This window comes from Protopterus annectens, chromosome 8.part0, assembly GCF_019279795.1.
Source record: "Protopterus annectens isolate FY-2018-M chromosome 8.part0, PAN1.0, whole genome shotgun sequence".
Lineage (NCBI taxonomy): Eukaryota > Metazoa > Chordata > Ceratodontiformes > Protopteridae > Protopterus > Protopterus annectens.
The window spans coordinates 8,555,193-8,580,690 of NC_056741.1; the positions used below are offsets into that span (position 1 = coordinate 8,555,193).

The 25,498-nt window shown below is 38.8% G+C and overlaps 1 protein-coding gene across 1 annotated transcript in view; it reads right to left on the bottom strand.

Annotated features, from left to right (window-relative positions):
- The window catches only part of LOC122807959 (tumor necrosis factor receptor superfamily member 14-like), a 580,779-nt gene that overhangs the window by 327,594 nt on the left and 227,687 nt on the right, over window positions 1-25,498 (bottom strand). The gene's annotated exons all lie outside the window — the stretch shown is intronic.

The window sequence follows — 25,498 nt, forward strand, 5'->3', positions numbered from 1 at the left end:
AGTGGGCTATGAATGCAAGTAAGTCTTGTAGTTTGTTGGATATACTTCTTGAGTTTAGGTTAATAATAATTAGGTCTGTTTCCTGTTTGTGGAAGAGAATTTCATAGCTTGGACCTGGGTTTGGGTGTATGTCTCCTGAGATTAGTAGCCATCTTTTAAGGAATAGTTTGAGTTTGATGGCGTGAGCTAGGTCTGTATGATGTCTAGGTGTTGTTATTCTATGGGGAGATAATGTGGTGTGTGGTTTGTTTATATAATATAATGGGCTACTATTAAATAATGCGGGGCAGATTGTAATGTTTGTATGTGTACGTATGTGTGTGTAGGTATGTGTTATGTGGAAGGTAGTGTTTAATGGTATGATAGCATGTATGGATGTGGTGTAGGCTAGAGTAGTGAGAGTTAATAGTAGTAGTAGTGGTAGTATGCCTAGCATGATTTGTCAGGGATTATTAGAGGAGATGAATGTATGTAGTGGGGTGTGGTAAGAGAGTGGGAGTGGATAAGGCAATTGAGGGAAGGTGATAGGTTTTAGAATTAGGGGTGTGACTATTAACAGTATAACGTTGTGACCACTAGGGGCGGGTGGGAATTGGGGGCAGGGTAGGGGAGCGGAGTGAGCCCAACGGGCGAACGGAGCAGGAAGAGCTGAGAGGAGTGAGAGTCCCACGAGAAATTATCAGTGAGTTGACCCTTTGGAGTTGTAAGGTTCAACAGCTATATGCTAGGTAAGTGAGAATCTCTGGGTGGGGTAATACACAGCAGTCTAGGGAGACTAGTCTAGGGAGGGGAAATATGTAAAAGCCAAATATGCAAATATATAGTACTACAAGGGCTAGGGGTACAACTAAAGTATGCTGGTATATGGGGTACTGTATCTAAAAGTGGGTAAATGTTGCCACCTAGTGGTGAAACATCATACAGTGATACACTGTTCTTTAAAATACAGGCAGCTAGAAAATATTTAAAATCAGGGAGTGGAGTGGAGTAAATGGGGTCTCTGGACAGCAGTAGGCTGCTATTGTGTTACGCCGTGGGTACTTTAGGCATTAAAATACAACAAACTAGGTTAAAGCAAGTGGTTAGTTCTTACTTAATCACAAAATAACACTAGGTGGAGACCCGTAGATAGTTCTACATGCACGCTGACTCTTGTTTGAGGGAGAACAGGTTACAACCAGCGCTGTGGTTGTTTTGGATCCAGACAATCCAGGGATGATCTCTTTAGGAGGTTATACATCTTTGGTGGTTAACTAAACAATGAGAAGCACTCGAGGTTGGAGGGTGAGGGTAACAGCAAGCTGTAGAGAGAGAAAGAGGCTGTTTAGTAGTCTGGTAACATAAGGAGGGTTAAGAGTGAGTAAAAAAAAGGAGTGTCTAGGAGGAGAAAAGAGTATATATGTTAGGAGAGTTTAGAGATGTATTGATGTACTAGATAGTGCTATATAGAGAGGAGTGGGTGAGCACAGTAGCAAAGTGAGAGGAAGGATACAAAAACTGTACTATGCTGTACCTAGTAGACCATACAGCAAGAGTGCAGGAGGAATTGCATAAAACAGTGCATTAGCATTTCAGATAAAACCAGTAACTAAGCAGCTAAATAAGGCAGAACACAGTGTTATACAAATGCCTGATGGAAATTAGCAGTATGCATTAATATACATTTCAAAAATGCAGGCTAAAAACAGTCTTGCCAGAGTTTCCGGTAAACAGCAGCTAAGCAGTTATATAAAGCAGAACACATTGTTAAACAAATGCGTGCTGGAAATTAGCAGTATGCCTTAACGTGCATTTCATAAATACAGGTTAAAACAGTCTTGCTAGAAATTCCAGTAGCACCAAAAAAACAAATGCGAAGCTGGTATTAATATCGGTATGCATTTACGCGTGTTTCCCGTTTTGGTTAAAAACTGTCTTGCCGGAGAGTAATGTTGTTATACTAGTGCACTTACTAGAACAAGTAATTCTTGTTTAGGCTGTTTTAACTAATTATTAACAAGTAATGTTGCTTATACTAGCACTAGTCCCAGTATCGCTTAATACAACAAGTAATTACTATTTCAGCTGTTTTAGCTAATTATTAACAAGTATTTGGTCCAATGCTAACATGAAACAGCAGCTGTTAGGCAGCTTGTCTTTTATTAGTGACATTAACCACACTATTTTGAGTTATATGATCCTCATAGCCTATCTCCCTCAAGTTCCTAATGGCAGTATCAACCTCAGCTAAAAAATCAGTATCCCTTGCATTTAATCTAGAAGCCCTATACAACTGATTATAGGCAACATTTCTGAATACATAAGATGGATGAAGACTGTCTCTATGAAACAGATGATTGACGTAACAGTCCTTTCTGTGTAATTTAGTATATATAATTCCATTCCCATCTTTTATTACTGATACATGCAGAAAATCCATTGAAACCTGTGAATGATGAAAAGTAATTCTCAAATAATGTGTAGTAGTGTTCACATAATCCATGAATATTAGTGTTCACATAATCCATGAATGCACCAATAATGTGTAGTAGTGTTCACATAATTCATGAATGCACCAAGAACATGCTGTTTCCCATTCCATAAGATAAAGAGGTCATCCACAAACCTACGAAAGAACAGAATATGTTCACTAGATGGCCCCCATAGAATATGTTCACATTCCCATACGGCCATTACCGCATTGGCATAGCTATAGGCAGACGAAGTGCCCATAGTCACGCCATTGCACTGTTTATATACCTGTTCTCCAAAAACAAAAATTTTATGCACAAGTACTATTTCAAGATGTTTCCCCAACAGTTGAGTTTTACTAGGACTGTAATCCATATGAGCCTTTAAAAACTGCATCGTACTATTGATGCCATCTGAATTTTTAATAACTGTAAATAAAGAAACTACGTCCATAGTAACAAATATTAAGTTATTATTATTACTGGTTGTAGCATGTTCATGTAGCTCTCTAAGAAAAAGTTCAGTGTCTATGAGTACATGTGTCAACTTATCAAGACCTGGTCTGAAATGTTTCTCTATATAAATTGACAATGACTCAGTGTACCAGTTCCTTCCAGACGCAATGGGTCGTAATGGTGGATCTAACCTACTCTTATGTATTTTTGGGAGACCCTGTATGATGGGAATAGTTGGCTTACTGTTATAAAAATACTCATAGAGACTGCTGTCAAATAAATTCATCCCAAACAAACATTTGATTAATACTTGCACATCAATAATAATAGTATCTTACCATACTCTATCCAGTATCCCCCTCACTGAGAGTGTTAGAAAATACTACCAGGATCATGATTAGGCCGGCAGACAAGGGTGGACCTACAGTGATACTGGACAGAGTATGGTATGATCAAAAAATGATAGTTATGTTCAATGATACTTCTTTTTATGCGAAATTGCCTCGTACACCTGCTAATACTATTGTTTGAGATGAATTTATTAATGAATTAATGTTCTACATTAATAAAACTGATCGTCCTTTTAGAGAACGCATCAGAGAGCATGTTTACCATATTAACAAGGGCAATAGTATTAATGCACTTGCCAAACATGGATTGAATACTGACTCCACTCACAGTTTTCAGTTTTTAGTAGTTGCTAGAGTTTATAAGAATGTGAGACAAGGGGACATACGTAATAGAACTGAAGATCTGGAATCCACATGGATTGTAAGGTTGAGGGGGGATGCAGGGCATGGACTAAATGAGTCTGTTCCTTTAAAACCTAAATTAAAGCTGAGACCCCAAAAGAGATAGTTTTAACAATATAATATTATAAGTAAGATATACAGCTTGTTTCATTGTTTTTATAAATATATATATTTTGTGTTTTAAAATGTTCATCATGTGTTTTTAAATGTACTATGTCTCTTTTAGTTTAAATATATGTCATGTGATTTTCAGTTTATATAAAGGGTGTGTACTTGTTAGTGCTTTTTGATACACCTGATGATGCCTATTTGGTGAAAGCGTTTGTGTTACTGTTTGTGCACTGAAGTAAAAGTTTTTAAACTGGATACAGCAGCTGTTTCTGTGTCTTCCTCTACTTATTGTTCATTGGATTTTGTATTTCAGACACAGTGTGTGAGCCAGTTCTTTGTGGTAGTGCTTTTACTAGTTTTTCTACATAAAATGAATTGTTGACAAAAATGACTTGCCAATAACATTTTTCGACATATTGTGTTTAGATAAAATCTGTATTAGATTAATTTATATATACCCTTATAGATAGACAAATAAATATATTTATTTATTATATACATAAATAAATATATATATATATATATATACACATGACTAGAACATAAGCATACTAGTGCCAGTTCAAGAACAAAGGCAACAATCGCAACTGTGGGCAATACAGAGATATCAAACTGTTGTCACACTGCATGGAAGTTCTGTTGAGGGTGATTGATAAGTGAATACTCAGAGTAGTAGAAAGATGGGAGTTGAGCAGTTCAGATTCAGATCAGCATGTAGCACAAGTGACTTCATGGCTGCAGTGAGACATAGAGTTAAGAAAAAGATATAGATGAGGAAAGACTCCAGCTGGGCATTCGTGGACTTTTACAAAGCATATAACAAGGTCCCAAGAAATCTGATTTAGGCAGTCCTGCTATGATTCAAAGTCCTAGAGATATTGGCAGAATTATTGCAGACTATGTAAAAAGACGCAATGATGCAAGTATGAACAGTGTTTTCTCACAGAAGGGTTCCCAGTGGGAGTGGCTGTGCATCAGGGTGCAACTCTGACACCACTGCGTTTCATACTGATTTTGGACTACATTAGCAAACAGGTGAGAGGGGACAGATCAACAAAGGTAATGTATGCAGACAATGAGGCATTACAGGCAGACTCTGAGCAAGAGCTTTAGGAAAAGATAGGGGAGTGGAATGTAACACAAAGGTACACGGGTTGAAACTCAGTAGAGATAAGACCATGGTAATGGCAGCATTGAGGGAAATCAGAAGAAAATGAGAAATGAAATAGAAGGGAAAAGAATGGAACAGGTTAACAGCTTCAAGTATCTGATGGGGTGGTGGAACATATGGGAAGTCTGAATGAGGAGGTCAAAGGTAGAATCAGAGGTGCTGCACCCAAATGGCACAGTGTCTGTGATAGTGTATGACAGAAGAATGCCAAAGAAGCTGAAAGGTAAGATATACAAAACATTGGTGTGGCCAGTACTACTGCATGATACAGAAACCTGGACAGTGAAGGCAGAGCAGTTGAGGAAGCTTGAGGTGATGGAGACAAAATGCTTGAGAAAGGTGGTAGGATGCACACTGTGGGAGAGATAAAGGAATGAGAACATTAGAGAAGATGTCAAAGTAGCATCAAAAGCAGGGGTGGCCAAAGAGGACAGATTATGGTGGTTGAGGCATATGTACAGAAAAGGAGAAGACAATCTAAGGAAGATGATTCGGGACTGGCAGGAAGAAGGCAAGATGAAATGGGGGCATCCAGCACAGAGGTGGGTATATTGTTTGAGAAAAGACCTGTGACAGTCAGTCAATCAGTCATGACTGGTGAAGAAGGTCAGAGAGGGTGGCAATAAACTGAGAGAGATATTAAAGGTTGACACAACACCCTGACCCAATATAGAAAATGGGAAAAGGGGAAGGGGTGTTGATGATGATGAAGATGAGGATGTGTGTGTGTCTGTGTGTGTATGTGTGTGTGTGTGTGTGTGTGTGTGTGTGTGTGTGTGTGTGTGTGTGTGTGTGTGTGTGTGTGTGTGTGTGTGTGTGTCAGTAAAGTGTTTTAGGCCAGTAAGTCATAATCACACTGATATATGAGCTTCTTTCTTATACCTTAAACAACAATGGCTATCACTAAAGTGTGTCTCCATTCGGCATACCATATCCAAGAAACGTAAGTGTTTGCTTAGAAATTGGAGGTAAAAAGTATTTCATTGGACATGGAGAGGGCTGAAACATCAACTAGCAAGGGGGTCTTTTTACGAATGCAGGTCTAGGAAGGTGCCAGGCAGCTACAAGCCTGTTTATATTTCCATTCCAAGAAAGATTATAGAAAAAATTTGCATGACTGATAGGTGGGATTCCTGAATGAAGATACCTGCACAAATGGGCAACTGCATAGTTTCATATATCAAAATATCTGTCAGTTCAGCTTGATTAACTTTAAAAAAGTAGGACCTACTGAGCTGGATCAAAGTAAAACAGAGGCTATAGCCTGGATTCTAGCATGGAAAGTTCAAATTCAAGTTCATATTTTATTCTACTGTTTCAATACATTGTTGTTACATTTATATCCATACAAGACATATAAAATACATTTCTAAAATTCACAATTGTGAAGCACAGTTTTGACCTTTAAATGCCCTGATATCAAATATTTACTAATAGTTTTCTTCATCAAATGTGCATGAGCTAATAATGTTTGTAGTATATTTCCCCTATTGGTGGATATCAGTACTATGAGGTGTTGGGTTTCTAGTAGTATTACATTTTATTCATTTATTTTACATTTGTTTACCGGGATAGTCCAACTGGATACATATCCATTTTCAGCGGAGGCCGGGAAGAAAAGCTCCACATAGACAAACTTACATAGATTACACAGAAGTTAGCAAACAATTATAAAAACAAAGTGATTATATACAATGGGTTAGTCACATAATTATGCTTGAGAATTCTGAATAATAAATGATTTCCTATATATTCATAGAAGGATATTCTGTCAAGATGTGAGTTAGACCTTTTTTCTTTACTGCACAAGGACAGTTATATGCCATGTACATAGACACATACATATGTACATACATAAACATACATACATATGTACAGACAGACAAATATTTCAGGCACAGGCAATAATGCCTTTCTAGATACCAGTATACAAAAACAGTTATTCGCATAATAAGTATGCAAGTTGTTCTTAAAATGTCTAAACTAGTGTTTGCTTTAATAAAATCTGGTAGTCTGTTCCATGTACCAGCTACCCTGTCTAAGAATCAATGAGTATATTTATCAGGCTATATAATCTCCTAAATATGTTATCTGGTAATTCTGTGCTACTCTTTGATAACCCCAAACGTTCCCAGAGGTAGTTGTCTCAAAATGCCCTATATACCTGAATAAGTTTTTTTCTTAAATGTCTACATGAGATGCTGTACAGAAATTCAAATTCTGATGCAAATTCAGCTGCATCCCCCGGAGTCTGAGCAACCACACATTGCGCAGTACCTGTTACACCATTCAACTCTCCACGCACCTCCAGTGCCTTAAACACGCTCGCCATGGCATTGAGCAAGGTGGAGAACCTGAGTAAAATCTTTGGCTACTGGGACACAAGAAAAGAGACCTTTGCACAGTCCCTGTTAAACAATTCAACTCTCACCACACCTCCAGTGCTTTAAACGTGCTCCCCACAGCATTGACCAAGGTTGAGAACCTGAGTTGAATCTTTGGTTACCAGGACACAAGAAAAGGGACCTTTGCACAATCCCTGTTACACCATTCTAATCTCCCTGCACCTCCAGTGCCTCAAATGTGCTCCCCACAGCATTGAGCAAAGTTGAAAACCTGAGTAGAATATTCAGTTACCAGGACACAAAAAAAAGGGACCTGTATGTTACATCCCAATTACTTTTGTAAACAGCTAATCTGGTATTAGGAGCTGTAGCCCTGTTAAATAGCTATATGTAACTTAATGACAGTATTTAACTGTTTTAATATACTATAACTCTTAGGGCTCACCACACTCGGCAGGACAGCTGTTTGGCACTACTGCCGTTGTGATCTGGCAAAGCCTCTCTCCCTAAACACTAGCAGTGATATTATCAAGACAGTCTAAGTTTTTCCCTCTCCCCTAGCAACTTCTGGGATTTGGAAGTTTGTTTGAAACAGAAACTGTAACTGATCCTCACACTTTATTTCCTAGCTGAAAGCAATCTCACTGAAATTTTCTTGAAACATGGTTGTGACCCTTCCACCCTCCATTCTAAGTGGCTAATCTAACACCTCTACTCCTCCCCCCTTCCAGTAGGGGGCTCTCAGAGTTTTTATAAACCCCAGGCACAATTTTCAAAGTGCCAGTTCAGCTGCATCCCCCAGAGTGTGAGCAGCCTCGCAGTAAGTGTCTTGTGCTGCTTTTTAATATCTTGGATTGTTTTTGCAACCTGTTTAGTCACTTTCAAGCAGCAAAAGGCTGTAAGTATTGATATATTGTGAGGGAAATTGGTGAACTGTATAAAAGCAATTTAGCTGTGCTTACATGCCACTTGGAACTCAGTAATAAAAGACCGCATGTTAGTAATTGATTTAAGTGAATATATTGTTTGTGCTACCTGTTTATTCACTTTTCAAACAGCAAGGGTTGTAATTATTAATATACTGTGAGGGAAATGAATGAACTACATAATGGCAAGTTAGCTATGCTTATAGGCCACCTGGAACTCATTATAAAAGAACCGCATGTTAGTAATTGATGTAAGTGAATGTATCTGTTTGACTGCACTGATGCGACTCTAATATACTGGCTTCCCCATACCCGCACTGATGCGACTCTAATATAATGATTTATAGCATTACTAAGCTTTCTTACACCCAACTGCATGAGATATAAATATTAGTGCATTTACACTTTCTAACGTCTTGGTGTAAGAAAACGTGTTTTGCCTTAGCGGATAACAGTTAAGTTTGAGATCACTGGCATAGATATAATTAGTAGTGCGTATGCACTTTTCTAGTGTCATGGTGTAAGGAACCACATGTTTGGCCTTAGCAGCAAGGGGTTAAGTTTGAGATGCACACTGTTGCGATGTACTTAACTAACTTTCATCTTTACATAGCTGGATTGCTTTTATAACCGTATTAAATCCGTCTTCTCTGCAGATATCTACAAATATGCATGCTATAGTGAGAATCCAGATTGTAAGGGCTAACTAGCCACATTAGGAGGAGTCTCACAGTGATTGTTCATACCAACCAAGCAATTGCATATGTTAGCCACTGTTTTATTTGTCTGTGTTAACCTTCACCTGCTTATTAATATTGTGATTGGTCCTGCTGTTGTTGTACCAGATTGTTTCCCTCCATACTCCCCCATACTTATCCTACCTTCTTCATTTTCTGTTTTAGTTGCACAGTCCCTGTTACACCATTCTAATCTCCCTGCACCTGCAGTGCCTTAAACGCGCTCCCCATGGCATTGAGCAATATTGAGAACCTAAGTAGAATATTTGGTTACCAGGACACAAGAAAAGGAACCTGTATGTTACATCCCAATTACTTTTGTAAACAGCTAATCTGGTTTTAGGAGCTGTAGCCCTGTTAAATGACTATATGTAACTTAATGACAGTATTTAACTGTTTTAATATATTGTAACTGTTAGCACTCGCCAAACCCAGGTGAACAGCTGTTTGGCACTACTGCCATTGTGGTCTGGCAAAGCCTCTCTCCCTAAACACAAGCGGTGACATTATCAAGACAGCCTAAGTTTTTCCCTCTCCCCTAGCAACTTCTGGGATTTATAAGTTTGTAAAAGAAAATGTAACTGATACTCATACTTTATTTCCTAGCTAAAAACAATCTCTCTGATTGTTTCTTGAAACCCAGTTTTGACCCTTCCACCCTCCTTTCTAATTGACTAATCTAACAACTCTACCCTCCACCCCCCCTTCCAGTAGGTGGCTGTCAGAGGTTTTATAAACCCCAGGCGCCATTTTCAAAGTGACAATTCAGCTGCATCCCCCAGAGTGTGAGCAACCTCCCGGTACGTGTCTTGTTCTGCCTTTTAATATCTTGGATTGTTCTTGCTACCTGTTTAGTCACTTTCAACAGCAAAAGTTTATAACTATTGATATACTGTGAGGGAAATTGGTGAACTGTATAACAGCAATGTAGCTGTGCTTACATGCCACTTGGAACTCAGTATAAAAGGACCACATGTTAGTAACTGATTTAAGTGAATATATTGTTTGTGCTACCTGTTTAGTCACTTTTCAAATAGCAAAGGTTGTAATTATTAATATACTGTGAGGGAAATTAGCAAACTGCATAATGGCAAGTTAGCTATGCTTATATGCCACCTGGAACTCTATAAAAGAACCACATTAGTAACTAATGTAAGTGAATGTATTTGTTTGACTGCACTGATGCGACTCTAATATACTGGCTTTCCCAACCCACACTGATGCGACTCTAATATAATGATTTATAGCATTACTAAGCTTTCCTACACCCGACTGTTTGCATGAGATATAAATATTAGTGCGTATACACTTTCTAACTTCTTGGTATAAGGAACCATGTATTTCACCTTAGCGTCTAACAATTAAGTTAGAGATCATTGGCATAGATATAATTAGTAGCACGTATACACTTTTCTAGTGTTGTAGTGTAAGGAACCGGGTGTTTGGCCTTAGCAGCAAGCGGTTAAGTTTGAGACTATCACTGTTGCGATGTACTTACACTAACTTACATCTTTACATAGCTGGATTGTTTTTATAACCTTATTAAATCTGTCTTCTCTGCAGATATCTACAAATACGCATGCTATAGTGAGAATCTAAGGGTTAATTAGTCACATTAGGAGAAGTCTCACAGAGATTGTTCATACTAACCAAGCAATTGCATGTTAGCCACTGTTTTATTTGTCTGTGTCGGACAGTCTGGAGGAGAAGGTAATCACACACACCACAAATCCAGTCTCACATAGACCTATCGCAACAGCAAACCAAACACATAAACACACAAAAACATACTCGGAGGCTCTAAATAAAAATCTGCCCAAGCAACAGAGACCTCCAAAGCAGACATCCAAGCAACTGCTACCCCACAACAATACCTATGTATCACATAGTTCACAAAGTCAGTGTGCCACACAATCACAGCCCTTAAGGCTAAACAACACACCTAATACACTTGTAATAGGTGACTCTATTGTCAGACACACTGACGTCCCTCTCACCAGGCTGAACAAGGAGAAGGTCACTGTAAGCTGCCTGTTGGGTGCCAGGATCCGCCACATAACACAAGCACTGAGGTCACTCCAAAGCAAGTACAAATATGACTCCGTCATTGTCCATGCTGGTGAGAATGACCTGAGACGTACCTCCCTAGATTACATGAAAAGAGACATAGAGGAGCTCTCTGATCACGTGGCCCAGGCCAGTATGACCCTGACCTTGAGTAGCATCTTACCCTCACCAAGAATGATACCACAGTATAAAGACAAAATGATCAATTTCAACAATTGGCTAAAGTATTGGTGTCACTCAAAGGGGATCTAGTGTTTGTCAGCCTGGGATGACATGCTTGGCAAGCCCCGTTGCTTTGCTAGGGACGGCTTGCACCTGTCACCCCTGGGTTTTCGAATACTGGCCAAGGCTCTTGCCACCCCCATAGTTCCTTTTTTAGGCAAGGCTCACATAGTTCACAAAGTCAGTGTGCCACACAGTCACAGCCCTTAAGGCTAAACAACACACCTAATACACTTGTAATAGGTGACTCTATTGTCAGACACACTGACGTCCCTCTCACCAGGCTGAACAAGGAGAAGGTCACTGTAAGCTGCCTGTTGGGTGCCAGGATCCGCCACATAACACAAGCACTGAGGTCACTCCAAAGCAAGTACAAATATGACTCCATCATTGTCCATGCTGGTGTGAATGACCTGAGACGTACCTCCCTGGATTACATGAAAAGAGACATAGAGGAGCTCTCTGATCATGTGGCCCAGGCCAGTATGACCCTGACCTTGAGTAGCATCTTACCCTCACCAAGAATGATACCACAGTATAAAGACAAAATGATCAATTTCAACAATTGGCTAAAGTACTGGTGTCACTCAAAGGGGATGCAGTGTTTGTCAGCCTGGGATGACATGCTTGACAAGCCCCGTTGCTTTGCTAGGGACGGCTTGCACCTGTCACTCCTGGGTTTTCGAATACTGGCCAAGGCTCTTGCCACCCCAATAGTTCCTATTTTAGGCAAGGCTCAAAAGACAAACCCACCTCCTTAGACAACACAAGGAAAAAGAAACTAAGGGTAATGCTGCTCAACGCCAGAAGTCTAAACCTCAAGATGCACGCACTTGAGGCTCTCCTCAGTATGGAGAATATCGATATCTGTGCAGTAACAGAAACCTGGTTCAAGGCTCCCAAGAGCACCCCAGCACTACCAGGCTATACCTCATACCATGCATTTCGGCCCCAAAACTCAGACCGAACTACAAGAGGAGGGGGAGTATCCATATTCATCAAAGATACCCATACCTCCAGGCTAGTGGCACTGCACGAAGCATCTGAGACCATCCATGTGCAACTAACAGTGGGCAAAACTGCCTTCCAGTTTGTAGCCTGCTACAGACCACCCTCCCAAACTCAGGAACCCCACTCAGCTTTCCTGAAGACACTAGAGAATATGAAGGTCTCTCCAAACACCATTATATTGGGTGACTTTAACTACCCAAACATAGACTGGGAGCACTACTCAAGCCCCAACACCCTAGCCCAATGGTTCCTAGAATTTATAAACTTAAATGCTATGGAACAACTGGTCACCACTCCCACAAGAGGGGAAAACATATTGGACCTGATCATCACCAACATGGGGACTCTATGTTCCATACCAGAGGTATACCCCTCATTGGTAAGATCTGACCATAAATTAATCACTATGGACATACATATCCCATCCCCACCCCCAGCAAAGGAAACCACGGTCAAAAACTTCTCAAAAGCAAACTTCCCACTTCTCAAACCCGAGGTGGAATCCTTCAAAGCCCCAGGGCCAGTGGAAAATATGGCCCAAACCACAGAATCCTTTACAAACGCATTCTATGTATACCTACAGGAATGCATGGATCGTGCTATCCCAAATAAAACCAAGACACACTCCTCCAAAGGCAGGAGACCTGTCTGGTGGACTCCAGCCATAAATAAGCTGTACAACAGAAGGAGGAAGCTACTACATGATAGAGCAAAATCCCTGAAAGGGAAGGCAACTCTGATCAGTACTAGCACGAAACTATGATCCCTCATAAAATCATCTAAGGCTAGCTTCGAAAGAAAAGTAGCACAAGACGCTAAAGATAATCACAAGGCTATCTTTAGTTATGTCAGAAACCTGGGTGGAAACCCCCAGATATGCTCTGAGTTAGTGCAAAATGACAAAAAATACACCGAACCCACAGACATTGCCAGCATCCTGGAAGACAGGTTCAGTGCAAACTCCCCCCCCCCCCCAAATGAGCAAATGACTATCCCAACAGAGTGTAGCCTCCCTGACATCACAGATGCACAGGTGAGAGCTGCCCTCTCCAAAGCAAAAAACACAGCATCAATGGGACTGGACGGTGTCCCGGGCTGTGTTTTACATGAACTCCAAGAAGAACTGAACCCTCACTTAAAATCACTGTTCAGTCTCGGCCTTACAACAGGATATGTACCCAAAGAATGGCGTACAGCAACAGTGGTCCCACTCCATAAAGGTGGTGCCACAACGGATCCCGCAAACTATCGCCCTATAAGCCTAACTAGCCTGGTCTGCAAAGCTATGGAGTGTATCATCATAGAACTCATAAACAAAGACATTGGGAACCTTCAAACACTGGATCCTACCCAATTCGGCTTTGTTAAGGACAGATCTTGCCTCTTGAACCTGGTCAATTTCTTTGAAACAGTCACCAAGGCCATAGACAAAGGGAAGGTAGTCCACACAGCCTACCTTGACCTTGCAAAAGCCTTCGACACAATACCTCACTCGGGCATCATAAATAAGCTCACCAGCTTAAATATCAACCCCTATGTCACAAGATGGGTTGCAAATTGGCTTAGGGATAGATCCACATGGTCAGAATTGCAGGTGCCATGTCAGACTCTAAACCAGTTACAAGTGGCATCCCACAAGGCTCAATCCTGGGACCCCTCTTGTTCGGTATATATTTCTCTGAGGTACAGGCTAACACAGGAGGACTATGGCTGACAAAGTTTGCAGATGACTGCAAACTGGGGGCCATAATCGACTTGCCGGCTGACACAAGCATCCTCCAAAAAGGTCTCACAGAGATGGATAACTGGTGCCAGAGCCATGGCCTAAAGCTAAGTGCCAAAAAGTGCATAGTCATCCCCTTTGGGAAAAACAAAGTGCCCACAAATTACCACATAGGTGGTAATCCATTAAGTACAGAAGAAGTAATTAGGGATTTGGGGATCCAAGTAGATTGCAATCTCTCCTTTGACAATCACATTGCCAAAGTGGTTAGAAAGACATTCTATATAGCCCACCGTATCACGAAGGGGTTCACATCTAGATCAAGAGAGGTCATTGTGTCCCTCTACTCATAACTCATCAGGCCCATAATTGAATACAATGCCCCATTTGGGATGTACCTTACCCGACACCTGCTACAACTAGAAAGACCCCAAAAGTTTCTCACCAAGAGGATCAAGGGACTCAAACAGATGCCCTACGCAGTTAGGCTAAAGAAACTCCAGCTCTACTCAGTTGCTTACTGCCTACTCAGAGGCGATCTGTGCCTGATGTATAAAGCCATGCCCAACCCAGAATTAATGGACATGCTCCACCTCAAGAAATCCAAATCCATCAGAACTACACGCTCCAGTGACTTAAACCTCAGCACAGAAATAAATAGAACATGCTGGAGGGACAGATTCATATCCCAGAGGCTCCCCTCACTCTGGAACAAAATCCCAATCCATGTCAGACAGAGCCCCTCAATGACCCTCTTCAAGAAGAATCTTGACGTTTGGATGGGAGATCGTAAATTTACCCCTGGGATCTCTTCTGTGTCACTGCTAGTCAGAGGCATGGTAAACTAACCTTAAATGGGCTATCTTCTGTGACCTACTATACAGAGGCACAGTCAACTAATCTAAGAAGGGTGGCAAAAGCCAAACACACTCTGGCTAGGCTTGTAAATGCCCTAGGGCAGATAGCCTAGTATCAACCTATGAACCTATGAACCTATGTGTTAACCTTCACCTGCTTATTAATATTGTGATTGGTCCTGCTGTTGTTGTACCAGTTTGTTCCCCTCTATACTTTTTTCCTCATACTTATCCTGCCTTATTCATTTTCTGTTTTAGTTGCACAGTCCCTGTTACACCATTCAACTCTCCCCGCACGTCCAGTGCCTTAAACACGCTCCCCATGGCATTGAGCAAGATTGAGAACCTGAGTAGAATATTCGGTTACCAGGACACAAGAAAAGGAACCTGTATGTTACATCCCAATTACTTTTGTAAACAGCTAATCTGGTATTAGGAGCTGTAGCCCTGTTTAATGACTATATGTAACTTAATGACAGTATTTAACTGTTTTAATATGCTGTAACTATAGCACTCGCCACACTTAGGAGTGGTGATATTATCAAGACAGTCTAAGTTTTTCCCTGTCCCCTAGCAACTTCTGGGATTTGGAAGTTTGTTTGAAACAGAAACTGTAACCGATACTTGTACTTTATTTCCTAGCTGAAAGCAATCTCGCTGATCATTTCTTGAAACCCGGTTGCATCCCGCTCCGTTCCACCCTCACTACACTCAGACTCTACTTCGCTCCCCTACTCATCCCCCTTTCTCAACCACCCCTGGTCTCCCTAGATTAAATAGGCTTAATCCTCTACCAATCAAGTCCCACTACTTTAATCTCCTCCCATTCTTAAATTATATTTGTATTCCTTCCCTTTACCTTATCTCTACTAGCTCACATAGTTCTAATTTGTCTATACCCTAAATACCCTCCCTTCTCTCAGAGCAATTTCTTTCTCAATAACATAACAATCTCACTATTTCACTCTTTATTACCCCTCTCACTGTAAATAACTAATTCCAGCACGTAACTCAAATGGCAACTCCCAAACGGCCTCCTCAATCAGTCAAACTTGTGCCAGTCCGAATAAACAATGTATCAAAATACTACTTACTCTTCCTTATGGCCTTACTAAATTCACTAATATTAACAACCTACGTCTCCTCTTTTCACTCTAACATTACCAACCCCCCTCCATTCTACTCCACCTCAAATATCCATCCCCTCAACTTCAAACCAGTTAATATCTATATAGGTAGCTTGTTATTTCATTTTACAAATTTTATACAAGTGAAATTACCAAAACCTTGCTATTCAAACCTAACCACTATATCCTTATAACATGACAAAAACTTTTCCAAATACCTAAAACACATAATCCTAACTGTACCTAGGCTAACCCTATGTGGTGACATACATCTAAACCCTGGTCCAACCAACCATCCTCCAGCCTCAACCTACCACCCTAGTCTGAAAACAAACAACAATCTGCCATCAGTTATTCCCAGGACTGACAAAACTGATATATTAATACTGAACATGAACATCAGAAGTATAAACAACAAACTTCATGACCTTCGTGCCAACTTAGCTCTCTACTCACCAGACATTGCTCTATTCACAGATATTTGGTTAAAACCCAACACCAAAAGTAATGAAATATTACCCCCAGGCTACAGTATTATATGCTCTGACAGAATAAAGAAAAAGGGCAGTGGTGTAGCACTACTCTATAAAAACACCTCACCGTAGAAACACTATCTGAAAAAAAACTTTGAAATTGAGAATTCTGAAATACTATATGCCAAACTAAAAGTCAACCCAAATAAATATATATATATATATATATCATAGGTCTTTACATGACACCCGGAGATAATAGTTCAGTACTGGAAAACTTACTACACTGGTGTTGCAATAACCTCCCTCAAGAAACACTTATAATGGGTGACATTAATATAGACTGGTCAGAATGCAATTCCCCACAACCCAAAAATCATATAAACTTTCATGGTTTCTCTCAACTCATTCAGTTACCCACTAGAGTTAATAAAATCTCAGACAGAAACTCCACCCTAGCCTGGATGCTAACAATCAGACCAACCCTTTACCCCCTATCAGGTTGCTTACCTGACATCCTCAGTGATCATTTGCCCACTTATCTAGTTAGAATGAAAACAATGCAAATCAAACAACCCCCCTCCTACAAATAAGAAATAAAAAGCAACTAAACCCCAACCAACTACAACCCCTTCCCCTACAAATAAGAAATAAAAAGCAACTAAACCCCCACCAACTACAACCCCTTCTCCTACAAATAAGAAATAAAAAGCAACTAAACCCCAACCAACTACAACCCCTTCCCCTACAAATAAGAAATAAAAAGTAACTAAACCCCCACCGACTACAACCCCTTCCCCTACAAATAAGAAATAAAAAGCAACTAAACCCCCACCAACTACAACCTCTTCCCCTACAAATAAGAAATAAAAAGTAACTAAACCCCCACCGACTACAACCCCTTCCCCTACAAATAAGAAATAAAAAGCAACTAAACCCCCATCAACTACAACCCCTTCCCCTACAAATAAGAAATAAAAAGCAACTAAACCCCCACCAACTACAACCTCTTCCCCTACAAAAAAGAAATAAAAGTAACTAAACCCCACCGACTACAACCCCTTCCCCTACAAATAAGAAATAAAAAGCAACTAAACCCCCATCAACTACAACCCCTTCCCCTACAAATAAGAAATAAAAAGCAACTAAACCCCCACCAACTACAACCCCTTCCCCTACAAATAAGAAATAAAAAGCAACTAAACCCCTACCAACTCACAGAAATCCTCAAACACTGCAACTGGATACCTTGAAAAATCCTTCCCCTCCAAGACGCAGTAATTTACATCAATACTACTTTCCTAACCATTCTACATTCACAGGTACCTATTATAAATATATATGTGTCAAAGCTAATTATGCCCCTTGGCTAAGGAAAGATACACTAAATCTTCTCAGGCTTAGAGATAAAGCATGATCTACCTGGAAAACAAATAGATCCCAACTCTCATTCCAATTGTATCAGGAACTTATGAATAAAGCTAAAAAACAGATAACAACAGATAAAATTAACTATTACACTGAAATACAATCCAAGCATCACAAAAACCCACCAAAATTTTGGTCCGCAATAAATAACATCCTTAACCCAGGGGAAAACAGCCCCCCCCCCACTCACCACCAGCAATTCAGAAAATATACCCACTCAGTTTAACAAATATTTTACAGAAACCATCCTTAAACTAGCTAAAAATCAAACATCATCAACAAATAAACCCTCCATTCCTACTTCTAACATAACATCCACCTTCTCACTGCAACGAGCTCCAACTGATGCCATCAAAAAACTCTTGACAAAGCTAAAGCCCACTACACTAGCTGCCAACGGTCTACTCACAGAATACTTAAAGCTAACAGCAGATGTCATAGCATACCCTATATCTATACTAATCTACAGATCAATAGCTGAACACCAGGTCCCTTCCAGCTGGAAAACTGCATATATCATTCCCCTTCATAAAGGTGTCCTATCAACTGAGCTAAATAACTACAGACCAATTACAATATTATCACTGCTCTGGAAAATTCTAGAAAGAGTTATTTATAAACAGGTAACTGACTATCTACTAAATAACAAACTTCTAACCAATACCCAACATGATTTTAGACCATTCCATAGCACAACTACTGCTCTATTGTTTTTTACTAACATCATTAATCTCCACAGGAGTAATAATCACTTTGCATCTTCCATCTTCTTAGACCTGTCAAAAGCGTTTGATATGGTCTCCCATACCCACCTTCTCAGCACCCTCTCAGACCTCCATTTTTGTAATTCCACCCTTGCATGGTTCAGAGATTACCTCACAGGGTGTCAACAAGCTGTCTCATGGCAACAGACCCTTTCACCGTTATTACCAGTTGAACCTGAAGTCCCCCAAGGCTCCATTCTAGGCCCACTCCTATTCTCTATATTTACTAACAATCTCCACCTTGCAACTGCTCATGCATCTCTCATCCAATATGCAGACGATTCGACTGTGATATGCTCTGCACCCTCCCTACTAGAACTGCAAACACTTACCCAGAAAGCCTTTCAGGAAATAGAGACCTGGCTAACAAAGGCTAATTTATTCTTAGACCCCCCCAAAAAAAAACAAACTATTAATATTCTGGCCTAACAAAACTCCACCCTCCCCTAACACTTTCCACATTACCTCCCATAACAAAACCTGTATAACTCCCTCTCAGCACACAAAACTATTAGGAATCGAAATTGACCATAAACTCAGATTTGAAATTCACAAATCTCAGGCAGTTAAAAAGGTACACAAAAAACTTGGTATCTTACATAGGAACAAACACTTTTTCACAAATAATACCAGAATAGCCATAGCCCAAACTCACCTACTCTCCACTTTACTATATGCAGCACCCATTCTTACTAACCTCAAGAAATCTGAATTGCAGAAACTTGAAATCTGCTACAATAAAAAAGCAAGATTCGCCACTAATTCTTCAGCTAGATCTCATCACTGCCTTGCACTCAAGCAACTCAATTTGTTAGAATTTCCACAACTCCTACACTATATACAACTTTCAATGGCCCACAAAATTCTCTCAGAGTCTGATAAAATACCCACCCTACAAACTCTTCTACAATCCTATGCTACTACGAGATCCCTCTGATCCTCTAACAGAAACCACGTACAAACTCATATAGTCAGAAATCAAGGAGCAGAGTCCCTCTACTCAAACTACATAGGTAGACTCTGGAACGCCCTATCTTACCTCCACATCATCTCTAACAATATTAAACCATCCCTAAAAAATATCTACTTAACAAATGGATTTGCCTATGCACAACCCCTGGCTGATAACTAACTCTCCATCTCCATATGCTCCTCTCCAATTCCTCTATTACCTTACTTCTTATCACAATTCTCACGCTTGCACTATCCTAAGCATTAAAAGAAAGTAAAACACTAGACTGTGATTATTTTTCATTGTTAGGACCTTAGTCTTCTTGGAACTGTATAAAGTACATATATGTAACAGATCAGAATTTTTTCTGTTAATAGCATCTCTAAAACTCATTATAAATGTTATCATAGTTGTATAGATCTTTGTTTCTTGTCTGTAATGCACTGTTGTATCTGGAGCTTTTCTCCCCGGGCCTTCGCTGAAAAAGGACGTGTGTCCATTCGGACTTTCCCTGTAAACTAATGCAAAATAAAAATAAAATAAATAAATAAATAAATGTTAATATTTTGTAATAATTTAAATGTTCATATTTTCACTGCACTCTTTCCAGTTTGTTCTTGCTACTTTTCTTTTAAGGTTTCATATTATTATTCCACATGCTAGTTTGGGTCAGATGTAACTTACAAACAATGATTACATCATTTCTCATTTCTTAGACTTTATAAATATTTTTATACAGCCTATAATTCTATAACTACCCAAGGCAATTGGTTGATATGAGTCAAAAAACTCAAAGCTGGATCTACCTATATACCCAATTCCATAAATGAATCATCATTTTCAATCGCTTTGTGCTGTATTAAATATTCACCCTTCAGTCTGTGTCTCCCAAGTATCACACTTAGTTTTGATGTATTTATCAACGTATTTCCCTGCGCCCAAATGATCAGTTTAGTGAAGTACTTTTCCAAACATGCCCTATCTGTAACAGATGTAATCAGTTTACCCATTTCCATATCATCTGCATATAGACCATAAAATATCTCAGATGAAAAAGATAGGTCTTAAAGATACAGTTTAAACAAGTATAAGCTTTGGACACAGCACGGTGGAACACACTGACTGTAACCTAGAATTTCACCCATCAAGTTGCTGCATGACACTTGCCATGTCCTATTTGTAGATCATGCAGTTATCCATCTTATATACCTAGTTGTCCTAATTTATTGATCATGGTTTTGTGTATGAGCCTATCAAAGGTTGAGGTTAAGTCTATGTAAATTATATCACAGTACAGTTTTTCATTTCATTTTATTGTTATAGAAAATCACATTACAAGTTGTTATCCACCTATTTTAACATATGTATGGGTTCAAACCCCACAACAAGAAAGTAAACTTACAGGTCTCTATGACTCTCGGTGTGTGCTATGTTCCTTTTCGTTACAACAAGTGCATATCTCTAGTCTTGAGGAATCTCCCTGTACATATATGACCTAGTCAATAACAGATATCATGGTCTCTAGTCTTGAGGATTCTCCCTGTACATATATGACCTAGTCAATAACAGATATCATGGCACTGTAAGTGCGTGATGAAGAGTGATTGTGCCGTTATTACTAAAACTGCCTCCTCCCTGTGCTTTGTTTGGGTACATTTGCATATTTTGTTTCCAATATAATCTGACTTAATTTCAGTATCTGAAGTTACCTGGAAGTTACTAGCCCAATTTATCACTCAATTTGCTGAGTCTAACCATTTTGCATTACATTTTGTATTTTTATATCTATAATCTGTTGAGTTTGAGAAAATGTTTTAGAGTCTAAATATAGTTTATTATCTTGTGTGTCTTTACTCCTTCCACATCTTATGTATCTATAAAATAGTTTCCTGTTATGCTCAATATCTTTATATAAATTTTCTTCAAAGATTTCCTAATCTTGTCTTGATAATTTAATTTTTTTAAATCGAGTTTATTTCAGTTTTCAAGTTATAGTTTACCTTCATTTACATTTCTTCTATTTTTTCTCTCTTACCTTAATTAAGTATCTTGTTCTTATGGAAATATATCCTTCTGATCTCATGTGTCTCGATTCTGATCTAATGTTAAACATTCTTGATTCAAAAAATTTCCCTTTCAAAATTTGACATTCTTCCTGCAGTCTTCCCACTGAATGCATTACTCTACTTAGTTTTACATATTGACTGTTTTCATTCCATAGTCCATTATCCTTTTCTATGCATTAGTTTAGATTTCAGTTAGGCAGAATTATCCAGCAATGAATGGGTGGACCTTCTTTGAAGGCTAAGCATTGATCTGGCAATTCGGCATCGTAAAAATCCACTGCCAATTATTAGCGGACCAGATTTCCACTGTGGCGACCCCTAACCGGGAAAAGCCGAAAGACGAGTTTTACCTGCATGGCAACATGATCACTTCATATCAAAGGTGATAAAACATGACATGACGTAACAATCATCCTTCTTGTATGTTCCATTGCCTGGTAGGTTTGTTTACACTTTGCAGCAGTTGTTGCTCTTGGACATACTTTGTAAATAATTTCCTTAGTAATGTTTCTTAATCAATATTCACTGATAACAATATTATTCCAGTCTGTTTCTAGCAAATATACATTCTCATCTACTACTATTTTCCTTCCTGTGTTTTAAGAAAGATATGTAAATTCGGGTCTATATTTAAAAAAGCGAACGGTGATTAATTGACCCTATGTAAGTGAAAGCTTACAATGTTGAACTGTCAGAGCAGCGATTTTGTTTCCAATGGAAAATAATTGCTGTTCCAACAAAAAAAAAAAAAAGAGAGAAAAGAAAACACTTTAAAACATTACATTAAGTAGGGGGGCTTCGCCCCCACCCCCCCAATGTGGGAGGCAGTACCCTACATACACTTCTATTTAAATATACCAACTCTGAGACCACACTACAGTGCCAAAAATGGCAAAGTAACGAAGCGGCCAAGCGAATTCTTTTCCAGGGAAAAAATTTGCTTAAAAGCCGCTTTGATATTTTGCTTTTTCAGTCTTTTATGTTCGACCAAGACATTTGGAAGAGTGCATCTTCGGTCTTGTAATATGAACCCGTAAATACAGATGGACCTACTACACATCAGCAAGTCAAATGGCATCAGAAATATTCAGTCCAGGGATCTAACCTCTTCTGTAATATCAACAGAATGGCTTGAGAAACAGATATATCTCACTGATGATAACTGTGCTTTGGAACAGACTCCTAATCCATATAAAACAAAACGTATCCTTGTCCATATTAAAGCACAACATGGATCTATGGATGGGTATTAGAAAATTTACCCCAGGGCTGCATTCTGTATTACTAACAGAAGTATAATATATAATTATTGAAAATTGGATGGGTAAGCCCAGTCTAGTAGCAAATGGAATAGGTTAATTCAAGTACAAAAAGAGAAAGTGGGTAGGTTTAAAATGACCCATAAAGTCAGGCAGCCTACTAATGACCTATGAACCTATGTACACATTTCTCTAGGTCATCAGCACTTGACTTTGGTGGTTTATACATGCCAATAATTTTTATCTGTTCCAGAGGTGTCTTTATTGTCACAGTTACACAATCTACAGTATTGGAGTTATAATCACACATGTAATAATCGCAGGTCTCCTAACAAGCTTTAATTCCTATTATAACACCTCCATTTGATTTTCTGTTGGAATGCCTGCTACATTTAAAACATTTATGCCCTGACATAACTGGTTTCCAGTCATTGTTTCTTTAACCATGTTTCACAAACAATAACATTAATCTTAAATGAACATAGCAACTTTTCTAGGAAAAAAAAAACATTTTTACTAATGATCCTACCATTAACAACCAGTACAGATAAATCAATTTTTGCTATATATGAACTGTTAAATTTCTAATCTGCTAAAAGTACTGTCTTGTGTTAATCAAATATTGCAATATATCTACTTGCTGCAAAAGTTCTATTCCCTTGTCTTGACAAGTGGACTCCATCGTGCCTAAACACATGTATGCCAAAAATTAAAGCTGGATGTTTTACACATTTACACTTTTTAAAACAGGCCATTTTATGCACTTATTTACTCAAAAATATTTTCATTCACACTGACCTGACTCTCCTTTCTATATGTGATTTGATAAAAATACACCTTAACACAAGTGCAAGCTATGTTATCTAAGAGGGCTGTAAAACCCTACCAAGAGTCAATAAATCATTAAACATAAGATCTTGTGAACCAACTTGCATAAAAACAGCTACATGCTTCCTTAGATTAAGGCATTCTAAGGCCCTATTTACATCCTGTATTTTTGCTCCTGGAAAGCATTACACAACTGAATGTGTTCATTATTTCTCTGCTAATGTAAGCATCTATTCCTCTAATAATTTAATATCCAATTACTGGTATATCATTTCGGACCTGATCTGAAGAAGCTCCCATGTCTAATTCAGTAACGGATGCTCTTTCAATTGTTGGAAAATAATGCTCTCCATCACTATTACTCTTATTACTCAATGCTTATTTCAAATACAAGCTTTGCACTTCCAAAACCTGAGCCATGCTGTTAACTACAGTCTTTCTTCTCTTTTCTAAATGTTCTTTAATCCTTTTAAATTCTGTTTACATTTCTTCCTTTTAGCTTGCCCCTTGCATACATTTTCCTACCTTCTTTGTTGGAAACCTTTTATATATCTATATCTATATACATCTATCCATCTATCTGTCTATCTATCTATCTATCTATCTATCTATCTATCTATCTATCTATCTATCTATCTATCTATCTATCTATCTATCTATCTATCTATTCTCTTTGCATTATGGAAATTAAACAATTTATTTTCCTTCCTAGTTATTTGTTGAGAATTTCTGCTTTTCTTTTTTTTTATTTCCTTCTGCATGCTCTGAGTCCACAGATTAATGAATATGTGCATCCTGAATTCCAAAGTTGTCATCAGTAGTATCATGATCAATAGGGGTTGGGTGATCTTTACCAACAGATGGCACTTTCTTACCTGAATGCATTCTATTTGAACTTTGTCTAATATTATTTATCTCATCAAGCAGTTCAATAATACATGTAACAATTGTTCTCCAAGCTGTGCCAACTGCATGAGTGCAAGCATCTTCAGCAAGCTTAGATTTGCTATTAATAATAGTAAGCAAATCATCTAACTTTTGACATGATGAGCACTGCAATGCCAGAGGATATCATGTAGTGTGAGTCAACATAATGGGGAGAGGTATGAGTAAAGAGAAAGATAATTGTATCCAGACCAAATATCAGATATACTCAACAGGCCATTTGTGCACTTCTTAGAATGTGACAGATGTCATGAATGTCTGGGCTGATTCTTTACCTCTGCAATGAGAGCACTTCTATGTTCTGTCAATGATATTGCCATACTCTCTACTTATTGTTATGCATTTATCTTCTATTTGTGAAGTATATAAATTTACTGATTGCAATGAATTAATGTTAATGGGGAGTTTTCTTTTTATCTCCTCTGAAGCAGGCACTTGCCCATTAAGATTAATCAAACTGACAAAGTCAAATAAATAAATAATGCCTACCTTCCTTTGCCAGAATCTTCATAAGTCTGTTTGTGATCTATTCGCTGTGTATGTGCATTTATGCAATATTTGTATAGGTTTGGTTTATACACAAATGTATGTCAGCGGTTGTACATGTTTACATGCATATATATGTTTTATTTATTTATTTAGCCTTTGTTGAGCAGGTTAGTCCTACTAGGCTAGTGATCTCTTTGGGGAGACCTGAGGTGGTATTTATGCTACTACAGGAAATTTGGTGAGGGCATCGGGGAACATCCTCTTACTCTTTTTAAGTGGGGATGCTGTTTGTTGCAGCATTTCCTGCTTCTGGTCCAGGAGCAGTGGTGGCTCAGAGAA